Consider the following 12,819-nt stretch of genomic DNA (forward strand, 5'->3'; position numbering starts at 1 on the left):
AAGACACTGGCCCCTCTAACCTGAAAGCTGAGCCCAAAAAATAGGCTGGAAAAATAATGAGACAACAAAAAAAAAAAGGTCCTGATGTGGAAAGTTCCTGTGATAATGAAGAAGCACAAAATATACACTCACAAGAGGACAACACATTCAAAACAGCTACATGTAAAGCCTCAAAGAAAAAGATGAATTACACTCAGTCACCCGACTCCAACCAAAAAAAAAAAAATCCTAAAAGACATTTAAAAAGAATTTTTAAAGTGAAATAAGAGGCAGAGGAAAAATTGGGGAAGAAATGAGAGTGGCACAAGAAAACCATGAACAGCCAAACGGTTCATACAAAATGAAGGAAATAACACCTTAAAAAACAGAACAGACCAAATAGTAAGAGAGGAACAAACATACCCTAAAGAAAAGAACTCCCTAAGAAGTAGAACTGGTCAAATGAAAAAGGAGTTACAAAAGCTCACTGAAGAAAATCATTCCTTAAAAATCAGAATTGGACAAATCATGAGAAATCAAGAAACAATGAAACAAAATCAAAAGAGGGAAGAAAAGAGAAAACATGAAATATCTTGTTGGAAAAACAACTGGCCTGGAAAATAGCTCAAGGAGAGATAATTTAAGAATTACTGGACTACCTAAAAGCCATAATGTAAAAAAAAAAAAAAAAAAAAAAAAGGAACCTAGACATCAGATTTCAAGAAATTATTGTGGAAAATTGCCTCGAAGGCTTAGAACCAGAATGTAACATCAAATCTGAAATAATCTACTGTTCACCTGCTGAAATGTATCCCAAAATGAACACTTCCAAGAATATTATAGCTAAATTCTAGAGTTCCCAGGTCAAGAACAAAATACTGCAAGCAGTGAGAAAGAAATAACTGAAATATTGAGTCACAGTCAGGATGACACAAAATTTAGCAGCTTCCAACACTGAAGGATCAGAGAATTTGGAATATGATATTCCAGAGGGCAAAGGAGATAATATTACAACCAAGAATCTCCTACCCAGCAAAACTGAGAAATACCTTCAGGAGAAAAGAAAATGGATATTTAGTGAAATATTAGACTTTCAAACTTTCCTGATGAAAAGATCAGAAGTGAATAGAAAATCTGACGTTCAAATATAAGACTCAAGAAAAGTATAGAAAGATAAACAGGAGAAAGAAATTGTAAGGGATTCAATAAGGTTGAACCATTTACATTTCTAATAAGATGATACTTGTACCTCCTAAGAACTTTATCATTATTAGGTCAGTAAAAAGGATTACACATAAATATGGGGTACAGGTAAGAATAAACTGAGAGAAGAAGTAAAGGAGAGATAGATTAGGATAAATTAACTCACATATAAGTGGCACAAAAGAGCTTTTACATTAAAGGAGAAAATGGTGGGGGAAGGGAGGAGATTCTGGCATGCAACACTTGAGTCATACTCTCAACAGAACTGGTTCAAAAAGAGAATAACATACTCGCTCAGTTATAGAAATCTATCTTACCTTACAGGAAAGTAGGAGGAGAGGAGGATAACAGAAGGGCTTTGAGCTGATAGAAGGGAAGGCAGAATGAGAGAGGTAGTGGTCAAAAACAAAACTCTTCTGAGAGGGAAAGGTTGAAAGGAGACAGGAGGATAAATGTGGAAAAAATATGATGGAGGAAAATACACAGCCATCATAATTGATTGTGGATAAGATGTACTCACCCATAAAAAGAAAAAGAATAGATTAGAAACCAGAATCCTACAAAATGATGTTTTCAAGAAACACATCTGAAGCAGAGAGAGACAAGAAGAGCTAGAGTGAAGTCTATTATGCTGAAACAGAAGTAAAAAAGTAGAGATAATAATCATGATCTCAGACAAGACAAAAGCAAAAAATAGATCTAATTTAAAAGGATAAGTCAGGGAACCTACATTTTGCTAGAAGACTGTACAGACCAAGACTTCTTAAACTTTTTTCTCTCATGACCCCTGCAATGCTTCTTAAAACTCTGGATCACAACCCCACAGTTTAAGAAGTGCTGCTGGACAATGAAGTGCTAACAATATTAAACATATAAAGCAAATTGTATAGCATCTAAATTCTTAAAAAAAAAAAATGAGTTACAGTAAGAAATAATATAATAGTAAGGGACCTCAAGTGTCCCTCTCAGAACTAAATGAATGTAACCAAAAAATCAAGGAGGAGATGAACAAAATTTTAGAAAAGTCACATATTATCGAGTTCTAGAGAAAACTGAATGGAAATATGCAAAAAATATATTTTCAATTACATTAAAGACCTCATTTTTCATATATGTAGAGAGAATTGATTCAAATCTATAAGAATGCAAGTCATTCCCCACTTGATAAATAATCATAAGATTAGAAAAAACAGGCAGTTTTGGAGAAGACAGAGTCAAGATAACAGAGTAAGGAATTAACTCTCTGAGTTCCCCCAAATTCCCTTAAAAAATCATTAACATTAGGACAAAATGAATTCTGGAATGGCAAATCAACAAAAGGATGAGATGAAACAATTTTCAAGCCAAGACATCTTAGAAGGCAGACAAGAAAGGTGTATCTCACTAAGGTTGGAGTGCAGCACAGTTCAACTCAAGCGCCCCAAGAAAACAAATAGCAGGCCATGACCCAGCAAACCAACAGTGAGGCACAAGTCAACAGTGATGCTCCAAGACCAGAAGTGTGTAACAGTCCAAGCCAGGAGTGTGTAACACCAAGGACCCCAGCATACACAGGAGGGGGCCTGCTATACAGGTTCTTAGACATGTTTTTCTAAAAAGAAAGTAACTTTTGAGGGGTCAAGCACACATATCATTCACTTAGCTCAGGGGAAAAAATCAGCACCCTGAATTTCAGAGAAAATACAGAAAAATGAAGATCAACAGATAGGGCTTCCAACTGACTGACCATAAGCAATACATACATCACAAATTGACAGATCCAACTATCTAATTATTACATACATACATACATACATCTGAGTTTTCAAAGCCTGGGGGCTCCTTAGTGGCTTCCCAGATCTCATCTGCCCAAATAAATATTTCCAATGAGTAAGCCTCAAAACAAAATCTCACCTCTGAGTATATGTACACTTTTCAGAGCCTGAGGGTAGGACCCTCTGACTCAAGGCCTCAAGAGAAATTAACAAAAAGGTGTTGGGACCTATTAATGGGTGGGGAAGATCTTTAACTCTTCCTCCCACTCACCATTAACCTTAAATTACCATTACAGAGTGAAGCCCCATTACCCCAGCACAAACCAGTAGCAAAGGCAAGACCCAGGAAGCCAGTGCAGGCCTTGGGAAGGGAGAGGGCAGGTGGGGAGAATGGGAGATTAAATCAGCAGCAGCAACTCCCAGAGCTCTCAACCCACAGATAATAAGAAAGTCAGACAACTGGTCAGAATGAGATTACAGGGGACTTTGCTAGTACTGGGTACAGGACTCTCTTGAACTGCACAAATGGGGATCTGGGTCACATTTGTAGGATGAGAAGGAGCACTAGCACATGAAAATATGTGGATGAAGGGAAACAGGGATCCTAGTCACAAGTCCACACCACAAAAGAGTTCTTGTAGTTCCTCACAGAACAGAGCACAGATGAGATGAGCAGTGACCACAAATCTCCTTATCATACCACCTTCAAAGAACCAAAAACTTACATGCTCCCAGCTCTGAAAACAGCAGCATGAAAAACCTGAAACTTGGGACAGTGCCCCCACCACCCCAGAAGCAGAGCCCAACTTCAACATAAAATTAAAAGTAAAGAAATAGGCTGGAAAAAAAGAGGAAACAAAAAAAAGTATCTGACCATAGAAAGTTACTGTCATGACAGGGAAGATCAAAACAAACTCTGAAAAGTCATAACAGCTACATGTGAAAATGTAAATTGTTGTCAGACCCAAAAAGAACTTCTAGAAGAGTTCAATAAAGACTTAAAAATCAAGTCAGAGAGGTAGAAGAAAAAAAATGGGAAAAGAAATGAGAGATGAAAAAAAAATCACGAAAAAAGAGTGAATAGCTTAGTATCCTATTAGCCAAACAGGGTGTACCTACTGAACCAAAGATGAGATCCTGCAAGCCTCTCCAAGGCTGCAGCCAACCCAGTACCACACTGTGGGAACCTTAAAGCATGATCTTGAAGTGGGAGTTACTCCTTCCTGAAGACCTCAAATCTAACTTCCAGATGCCTGCAATCAAGGTGGGGCCATCACTGCATCAGTGCGTGATGAGTGCACAAAGACTGATGAAGTCCACCTGGACACTAAATAGCCATCTAAGTGGCCCTCACCAGGGGTCAAGCCAAACAAAGGCCTAGATGCAGGAAGAGGGAGGCAGTCCAAAGTCCTCTGACTGTATGATTTTCCATTCCTTGGTAAAGGAATCACAAAAAAATAGAAAAAAACATACAAAAATTCACTGAAGAAAACACCTCCTTAAAAAGTAAAATTGGCCAAATGAAAAAAGAGGTACAAAAGTGCACTGAAGAAAATAATTCCTTTAAAACTACAATTTTAAAATTTAATTTAAAATTAAAGAGAACATTTAATTAAAATAAAATTAGAGGAAGATAAGATTGCCATGTGACATCAAAAAACAATCAAAATCAAAAGTAAAAAAATGTGAAATATTTCACTGGGAAACAATGTCAATGGAACTTGAAAACTAACATCTCACTGGAAAACAGATCTAGAAAGAGAATTTAAGAATTACTGGACTACCTGAAAGTCATTGTGAAAAAAACAGAAAAACATCCTGAACATCATCTTTCAGGAAATTAAGGAAAACTTCCCTGATATCCTAGAATGAGAGCACCAAACATTATTTGAAAGAATTCACTTACCAAATCCTGAAAAAGATGCCAAAGTGAAAACTTCCAGGAATATTAGTCAAATTCCAGAGCTCTTTAGGCCAAGGAGAAAAGACTTGCAAGCAACCAAAAAGGAAAAATTCAAATATTACATAGGATTGAGAAGCTTCTAAATTAAATTAAAGGATCAGAGGGTTTGTAATATAATATTCCAGAAGGCAAAAGAGCTAGGATTGCAAACAAGAATCACCTACCTAACAAAACTGAATGTAATCCTGCAGTGGAAAAATATAGATATTTAATGAAATAGAGGACTTTTAAGTATCCCTGATGAAAAAGATCAGAGCTGAACAGAAATTTATATTTTCAAATACAAGACTCAAGAGAAAGATAAAAAGGTAAACAGGAAAGATTAAACATTAAGGGATTCAATAAGGTTAAATTGCATACATTCCTACCTGGGAATAGAAACCAAAACTCAGCAGTTTGTTGCTTACAAGAAATACTCTTCAAACAAAAAGATACACAGAGTTATTAAAAGGAGCTAGAGCAAAATCTATTATGCTTCAGCTGAACTAAAAAAGACAAGGGTAACAATCATTATTTCAGGCAAAACAGAAGCAAAAGTAGACCTAATCAAGAGAGATATTCAGGAAAACTACATTTTACTAAAAGGTACCACAGACAATGAAGTAATATCAATACTAAATAAATATGTACCAAATGCATAGTATCTAAATTCTTAAAGAAAAGGTTAAATGAGTTACAGGAGGAAATAGCAAAATTAAAGAGACCTAAATTTTCCCCTCTCAGAGCTAGATAAATGTAATCATAAAAAAAAAAAAAGTTAAGGAAATGAATACAATGTTGGAAAAGTTAGGTACCACAGAACCGTAGAGAAAACCGAATAAGAATAAAAAGGATTATGTCCTTTTCTTACCCACAAAAAAAAAAAACTGACCACATATTGGGACATAAAACCTCAGAATGCACAAAAACAGAAATATGTAATGCATCCTTTTGGAGTATAATGTAATAAAAATTACCTTCAATAAAGGCCCTTGAAAGCATAAATCAAAAGCCAATTATGAACTAAATAACCTAATCCTAAAGAATGAGTTTTGAGTGGTTCAAAGAACAATTCATAGAAGCAATTAGTAATTTCATTAAAAATACCAATAATGAGATAAAATATCACAATTTGTGAGATGTAGTCAAAGCAGGCTATAGGGGAAAATTTTTATCTCTGAATGTTTACATCAATAAAAGAGAGAAAGAACAATCAATGAATTGTGCACACAACTAAAACAACTAGAAAAAAAGAAAATTTAAATCCCCAATTAAATACTAAAAATGGAAATTCTGAAAAATCAAAGAAGAAATTAATAAAGGTGAAAGTTAAAAAAAATCATTGAACTAACAAATTAAACTGGGAACTGGCTTCATAAAAAAATATATAAAATGATAATCCATTAGTTAATTTGATTGAAAAAAGACAATCAAAGTACTAGTATCAAAAATGAAAAGGGCAAGTATACACCAATGAAGATGTGATTAAAGTAACTGTTATATTAGAATCTATTTTGCCCATCTGTATGATAGCAAAGTAGGCAAAGTAAAATGGATTAATATTCATAAAAATATAAACTGCTCAAATTAACAGAGGAGAAAACAAAATACTTAAATAACCTTATCTTAGAAAAAGAAACTGAGCTCAAAGCCACAAATGAGCTCCCTAAGAAAAAATCCACAGCATTTATTTACAGGTATTGTATTCACATGTGACTTCCACCAAACATTTAAGGAACATTTATTAATCCCAATACTCTTTAAACTATCTAGGAATAAAGATGGAGTCCTACCAAATTTTTTTATGACACAAATATATTTTTGTTACCTAAACCAGGGAGAGCAAAATTAGAGAAAGAAAACTGTAGACTAATTTCCCTAATGAATATTGATGCAAAAATTTTAAATAAAATACTGGTAAGGAGACTATAGCAATATATCATAAAGATTAGACACTCTGACTACCTGGGATTTATACCAGGAATGCATATACTTCAAAGAGATCATTAAAAAAGGAAAGCCACCATTTATACCAAAATATTAAGAGCAGCACTCCTTGTGGTAACAAAGAATTATAAATAAACTTGTTTGGTTGGTTGTTGTCCTTTGTTCTCAAAGAGAACAAAAATTACATCCACTACACTGGGGTCAAAGTACAATGTGTCTACTAATTTTTAGTCTTCTGGAAGTCATCTTGCCTTGGAGCCACAGCTTTTGTTGCATGGGAATGTTCAGCTTAGAGAGGATAAGTTTTATGATCAGTCCAGCACTCTGCATCACATATAACTTTTATTACTCTCACATCCTGTCTATCTCTTCTCCTTAAAATGACTGTTAAATGCCAACGTTTGCTGCAAGGGTGCATCCATGAAGTTTTTGCACTTAGTTAGACAGAAGACATCACTGGTGATGAGAAAGGCACAAGCTGCACAAGTCATCAGTAGCAGATGACTCTTTCTGTTCCTGTTTTCAACTGCATTTCTACCAAGGACTCCTGACATGTCTGATAGTCTGTGCCTACTACCCAAAATTACAAGCCTGTTCTCTTTTGGTACATTGATGATAAGGGTCTCCAGATCTTTTTCTTTAACCTCATCAAGGTTCATCACTGGGAACATACACACTGATGACGGTGGCATGGCACTTTCCTACAAGTGGTAATCACGTTGTAATGAGTCAATCATTCCTTTTGGGAGGCATAGGAGGTTGCTGACTAGATCAGTTTTTATTGCAAAACCCACACCAGCTTCACAGTGCCCTCCATCACTGCAGCCACTCCAGAAAAAGGTGTATCCCAGCTCTGATTTCAGTAAGCTTGCCTTCTTTTGCTGGCCTTGTTTCACTCAGGGCTGCTGTTTAGATGCGATACCTGCTGAATTGTCTCAAAACAAGAGGTATTCATCTTTCAGGTCTATTACATTTCATGTTTTCCGTAAGTATGCACACATTCCATGTGCTAATGGTGAGTGGAATCATCTTCAATAAAGCTTTTGTATATTTTTGTTGTTTTTCAACCACAGGGTGAGATTTCCACCTCCTGTAGTAAGCAAATCAAGGGTAGGTTGGGGGAAGCAGTTATTTTTCAGTGCACCTTTTCTAGGTCCCTCCTCACAGCAGTAGGAGAGCAGTGTGGCCCTTTAAAAAAGCTATTCAGATACCCGGGAGTGAGAGGGAAATGGGGGGACTGGCCAATCCCACTGCTGCTTAAGTCCAGTGAGAAGATGACCCTAGAGCCTTGGCTACCTGTGTGCAGCATGATGACTACAGCTCTCTATGTATGTGTACTTGCTGATTCGTCACTAGTCCATCACTACAGGACTTTTAAAGAGGTCTAGTCTTTTGACTAGAGTATAAACTGAATTTAAGTGAGGGAGAGTTGCATTAAGTCTTAAGTCCAGTGGCAAGATAAAGATCAAGATCACTGATGATGACCTGGAATACACCTTGGTATCTTCAATGTCTAACCAAGCTCTAAGTGCTGCATAGCACCTGCTTCTGTTCGTGGCCTGTTTTTTAAATCCACTCATTTGGCCAGGTGAAGTATTCTCATGGTTGAGTTAGACACCTCCCTAACTCACTGAAGGGTTTGAAATCCCTCAGCTACCCTCAACCTGGTTAAACCTATCTGCCAAAATGGTTTACTGGAATATGGCTACTGCATATGCAATAGCTTCTTGGAGCCACAGGTGAGAGTTGGGTGGTAGGTGGCAACCAAAGGTGGAAAGCAGCTCTGAAAAGGGCTTGTCAGTCCTCATACCAGAGGCACTAGTCTTCCATGACACCTGTACATTCCAGAAATAATGCAGAAGTATACTGTTTACAGAATGGCTAGCCAAATTGTGGTCCATGAAAATAATGGAATATGATTGTGTTATAGGAAACAACAGATACTGATGAATATAGATGTGAAATTGAAAACTGATATCACACTCTACTCTGTATTATTTATTATTGATCAATAACATTATCTAGTCATTACAATCAGTACTTAGGAATTAGTTTGATTTAAAAAGAGAGTTTGACTTCTTAACATCAGAGTCTAGAAGATAGTTTGACTTCTTTATAGGAGTTTAACTTTCCCACTTCTCTGGACTACAGCCTGGACCCAATCCATTTTCCCTGATAAGGGAGAAAAGGGGATGAGCCAACATGTTCATAAGATGTTCTGCCTGGTCATAAGCCTAGCACCAGAACACTCAGGTGGGTAAAGGGATTACCTGATATAAGACTTCCCAGAGAATGTTAACCAGCTCTGGGATTTCCCCATTGTGATGGGTCCTGGAGATCCCCTTGTGTAAGTCAGACAAAATGTAAGTCCACCTTTACTTTGACACAGGCCAATTACTGCCTCAGTTTCATTTTTATCACGGAACTATTTTTAGCACGCTATGTCTTTTCAATTGTGCCACACACACACACACAAAAAAAAAGGTTGCTCTGGCTGTGAAAGGTGACTTTGGTCACTGAGGGGACACTGAACTCTATCACCAGGAACTTCTAGCCTTGCTAATACATTATGTTCAGAACTTTGTGGCTCAGATTCTCTTCACTGTAGATTTTTTTATCACAACATAGAGAAGCATGAAAGAGTGATACAGAGAAAACAGAGTCAAGAAAACCATATAGACAATAACTTCAACAGTGTAAATGGAAAGGACAATAGTCACAAAATAGCTGAAAATAAAGGTGGCAAAATTACAAAGAGTAATAAAAAAACAAGCTTAAAGAAGACATCTAAGACACCTCCTTTCATTTCCTGGAAGAAGCTGGGAGAGGAGAGGGAGGAACAAGGAAGAGGCATTCCACAGTACAGTGCCACTTATTGTCTGTGTATGTGTGTGTGTATTTGTTCAGTCATTTCAGTTGCGTCCAACTTTTCATAACTCAATCTGGGATTTGTCAAAGATACTACAGTGGTTGGCAATTTCCTTCTCCAGCTTATTTTATGTATATGTATATGTGTATATATACATGTATATAATATACACACACATATTTATATTTTGAATTCATTGTGGCACCTATTTTAAGATGATAACTTGGATTTAATTTCTGTCACGGTGCTTTCCAGATTTCCTGATAGTTCTTGTCAAATAATGAGCTCATCCCCAAGAAATATATATTCTTAGGTTTACTGAACACTAAAATGTTGATTCCATTTCATCCTGGTCTAGTATGTTCCATGATCTTTTTTTCTACTTTTAACTAATAATATTTTTGAGAACTATTGAGTACAGTTCCCCTCTTTTTTCCTATTCTCTTGAGATTCTTAATCTTTTACTCCTCTAAACAATTGTGTTATTATTTTGCCTAATACTATAAAGTACCCCTTTTGGTAGTTTAGAACTATTCAAAGTACTGAAGTACAAGACTGGTTTTGAATGCTTTTGTTTTTATTACTATGAATTTGGTTTCTGGTTTTCCAAATTATGAATCATTCTTGAATGATACAACTTAATCATAAGGAATAATTTGTAAACACATCATAACATTCTTATCAGCATTTTACTTATAGTTCTAAAACCAATACTCAAAAGTGATACTGGTATACTGTTTTCTTTTAATTATCCTTCAACAGTTTAACTTTCAGGAAGATTATTTTCTCATACTTTTCTCCTATTTTCTCAGTCTTTTGCAAGACTGTCTTCTTTCTCAATTTTGAGAATAACTTGTGTAGGGTAGGTATTAACTCATAAATAAAGGCATAATAGAATTCACCTCTAAATTCTTCTAAATAATCTGGCTGATCATTCCTTCATCGATCCATACATTTTTCTAATTCTGAATTTTGAATTTATTTGTATATCTTATCATACAGCTAAAATTCAAGCTCCTTACACAGTGACTTGTTTTATCATTTCCTGTTTTTTTCATAATTTATAAATAGCAAACATTTAACCAAATGATCTTTCCAGCGTTGATGTGGACAAATTTAATTAATCATTTATTAATGCCTACTATGATTGTAGGATTACAGGGGAGAAAGAGACACCATTCCATCTAGGGACAGTATCCTAGCCTGGTCTGACCCATTAATAGAAGAATTAATCGAAGGAAAAAAAATGTGATTTCACTGGCTGCTACCACTGGTCCCCTCCTCAGGGCAGCCAAATGATTTGAGAGGATGGCTACCCTAAGGCCAACCCCGAGGGATAAGTGATAATCTACCTGAATTCATTCCTAAATAATTAACAAACTCCTAACTGATCACATTCTTCCAATCCCAGGAAGTCTAAAGCCCTAGCTGTTATTACCAAAACTTTATTCTCATCCTCCTAAATCCACCCTCCAACTCTAGTTTTTCCCAATTAGGATATAAGGCCCTTGAGGTCAAAGACTTTCTTTCTGCTGGCATGTAAGCTCTTAATAAGTGTTCCTTTCTTCCTCCTCTCCCTTCCCTCCCAATGACTCACTCTAAACCTACTCACCCTTTCCAGTGCGCTCTCTAGAAGACAAGGTCCATATGCACTAGATCTTCTTTCATCTTCACACTTTTCTTTAACACACTCCTTTGATCTTCTGGCTCTTAAAGAGACATGGTTCCCTCCTGATGACACAGACTCCCAGGCTGCCCTTTCCAGCAAAAGCTACATTTTAATTCATTCACCAAGAATCACTAAAATATTAGATGGAGCACCTCAATTGCACTATTAAATGCATTTTGAAATAAGAAAATATCTTTTGAACTGTAGTTTGAGCTGAGAAACTGTAGCTGCTACAAATTTTTATGAGAATGCAAACATCACTTTCTTGTTTTGACTTTTAACAGCACAGGTTTCTATGTTCTTTAAATCTGTTCCTGCTCTCTCACTTCCCCCTTCTCTATCTCCTCCTACTTCCCTATTAAGGATAATATAGTTCTATATCATACTCCTTATGTGTCTTTATATATGTGTTCAAATTTATTTGTCTAGTTCAGGTGAACATGTGGTTCACATGATAAACACTGGTCTCATTTCTTCTTCCATGTTTGTAAACACTTCATCTGATGCACCTAGTATTCTGTAAGAAAGTAATTTCCTTCCTCTTCTTCATTTCCTCCCTAGTATAGCCTATTATCCTTCCTGTTTCTTCTCTTAACAATCAAAAGGTTGGCAAAATACAGCCTATGGGCCAAATCCAATAAACCACCTGTTTTTGGAGCCTATGAGCTAAGAATTTTTTTTATATTTTTAAATGGTCGAAAAAAAAATAAGGAGCAATATTTTGTGATAAGAAAATTATGTTAAATTCAAATTTTAGTGCCCATAAATAAATTTATATTGGAATACAATCATGTTTATTCATTTATGTACTGTCTATAGCTGCTATTGTGCTACAAGAAGAGTCGAGAAGTTGTGAGAGAAACCTTAAATGAAGCTCTCATTATTTCCCATTGCTGCTTAGCACAATACAAATCACAGTAAAAGTTATAACTCAACAGCATTTCAAGAGCTAAGCATACTGCTGTATTGCATTTTACTTTATACTTTTTTATTGCCAATGTATGTCAAAATAAAAAGAGAAAATAAAGTCTAATTATGATCTTTTTGAGCTCAGGGCTGAGATTGAAATTTTCCTGAGCACTAAGAACTACCCTCAACCACTCTTACTCAACACTGAATGGCTCTGGAAATTTACTTTTGCTGTAGCCTGAATAATGTTCATTCAATCTGAAATTACAAGGCAAAATGGCACTTATTTGGGAAATATTGCAGTAAAGTCAATTCATTGACAACTCATGTTTGAATCATAAGTAATATCAAGCTGCTTTATACAAATTCTGTGCTGTCAAAAGTTAAAAATGATAAGCAAGGCCTCCATTCTCACAAAAATTTGCAGCAGTTATATTGTCCAAGCTCAAGTTATAATTTCAGCATTGTTTTTTTAGACCTCCACATAAGTGCAAAAGAAATTTCCAAAATCCATTTAATGGTGCAACTGAAGGGCTTCCATTTAACT

General features: G+C 35.8%; 1 protein-coding gene across 7 annotated transcripts in view; it reads right to left on the reverse strand.

The window, feature by feature from the left end:
- Positions 1-12,819, reverse strand: part of AUH (AU RNA binding methylglutaconyl-CoA hydratase) — a 189,347-nt gene that overhangs the window by 146,731 nt on the left and 29,797 nt on the right. Inside the window, exon 1 of one of the 7 annotated variants that reach the window (XM_072611836.1) lies at positions 11,307-11,389. The exons of the other annotated variants lie outside the window; for them this stretch is intronic. The gene's annotated coding sequence lies outside the window, so the exon portion shown is untranslated. Of the gene's footprint in view, positions 1-11,306; positions 11,390-12,819 lie in introns of those variants that run through there. 7 annotated transcript variants of the gene reach the window in all.

The sequence above is a fragment of the Notamacropus eugenii genome, chromosome 1, assembly GCF_028372415.1.
Source record: "Notamacropus eugenii isolate mMacEug1 chromosome 1, mMacEug1.pri_v2, whole genome shotgun sequence".
Lineage (NCBI taxonomy): Eukaryota > Metazoa > Chordata > Mammalia > Diprotodontia > Macropodidae > Notamacropus > Notamacropus eugenii.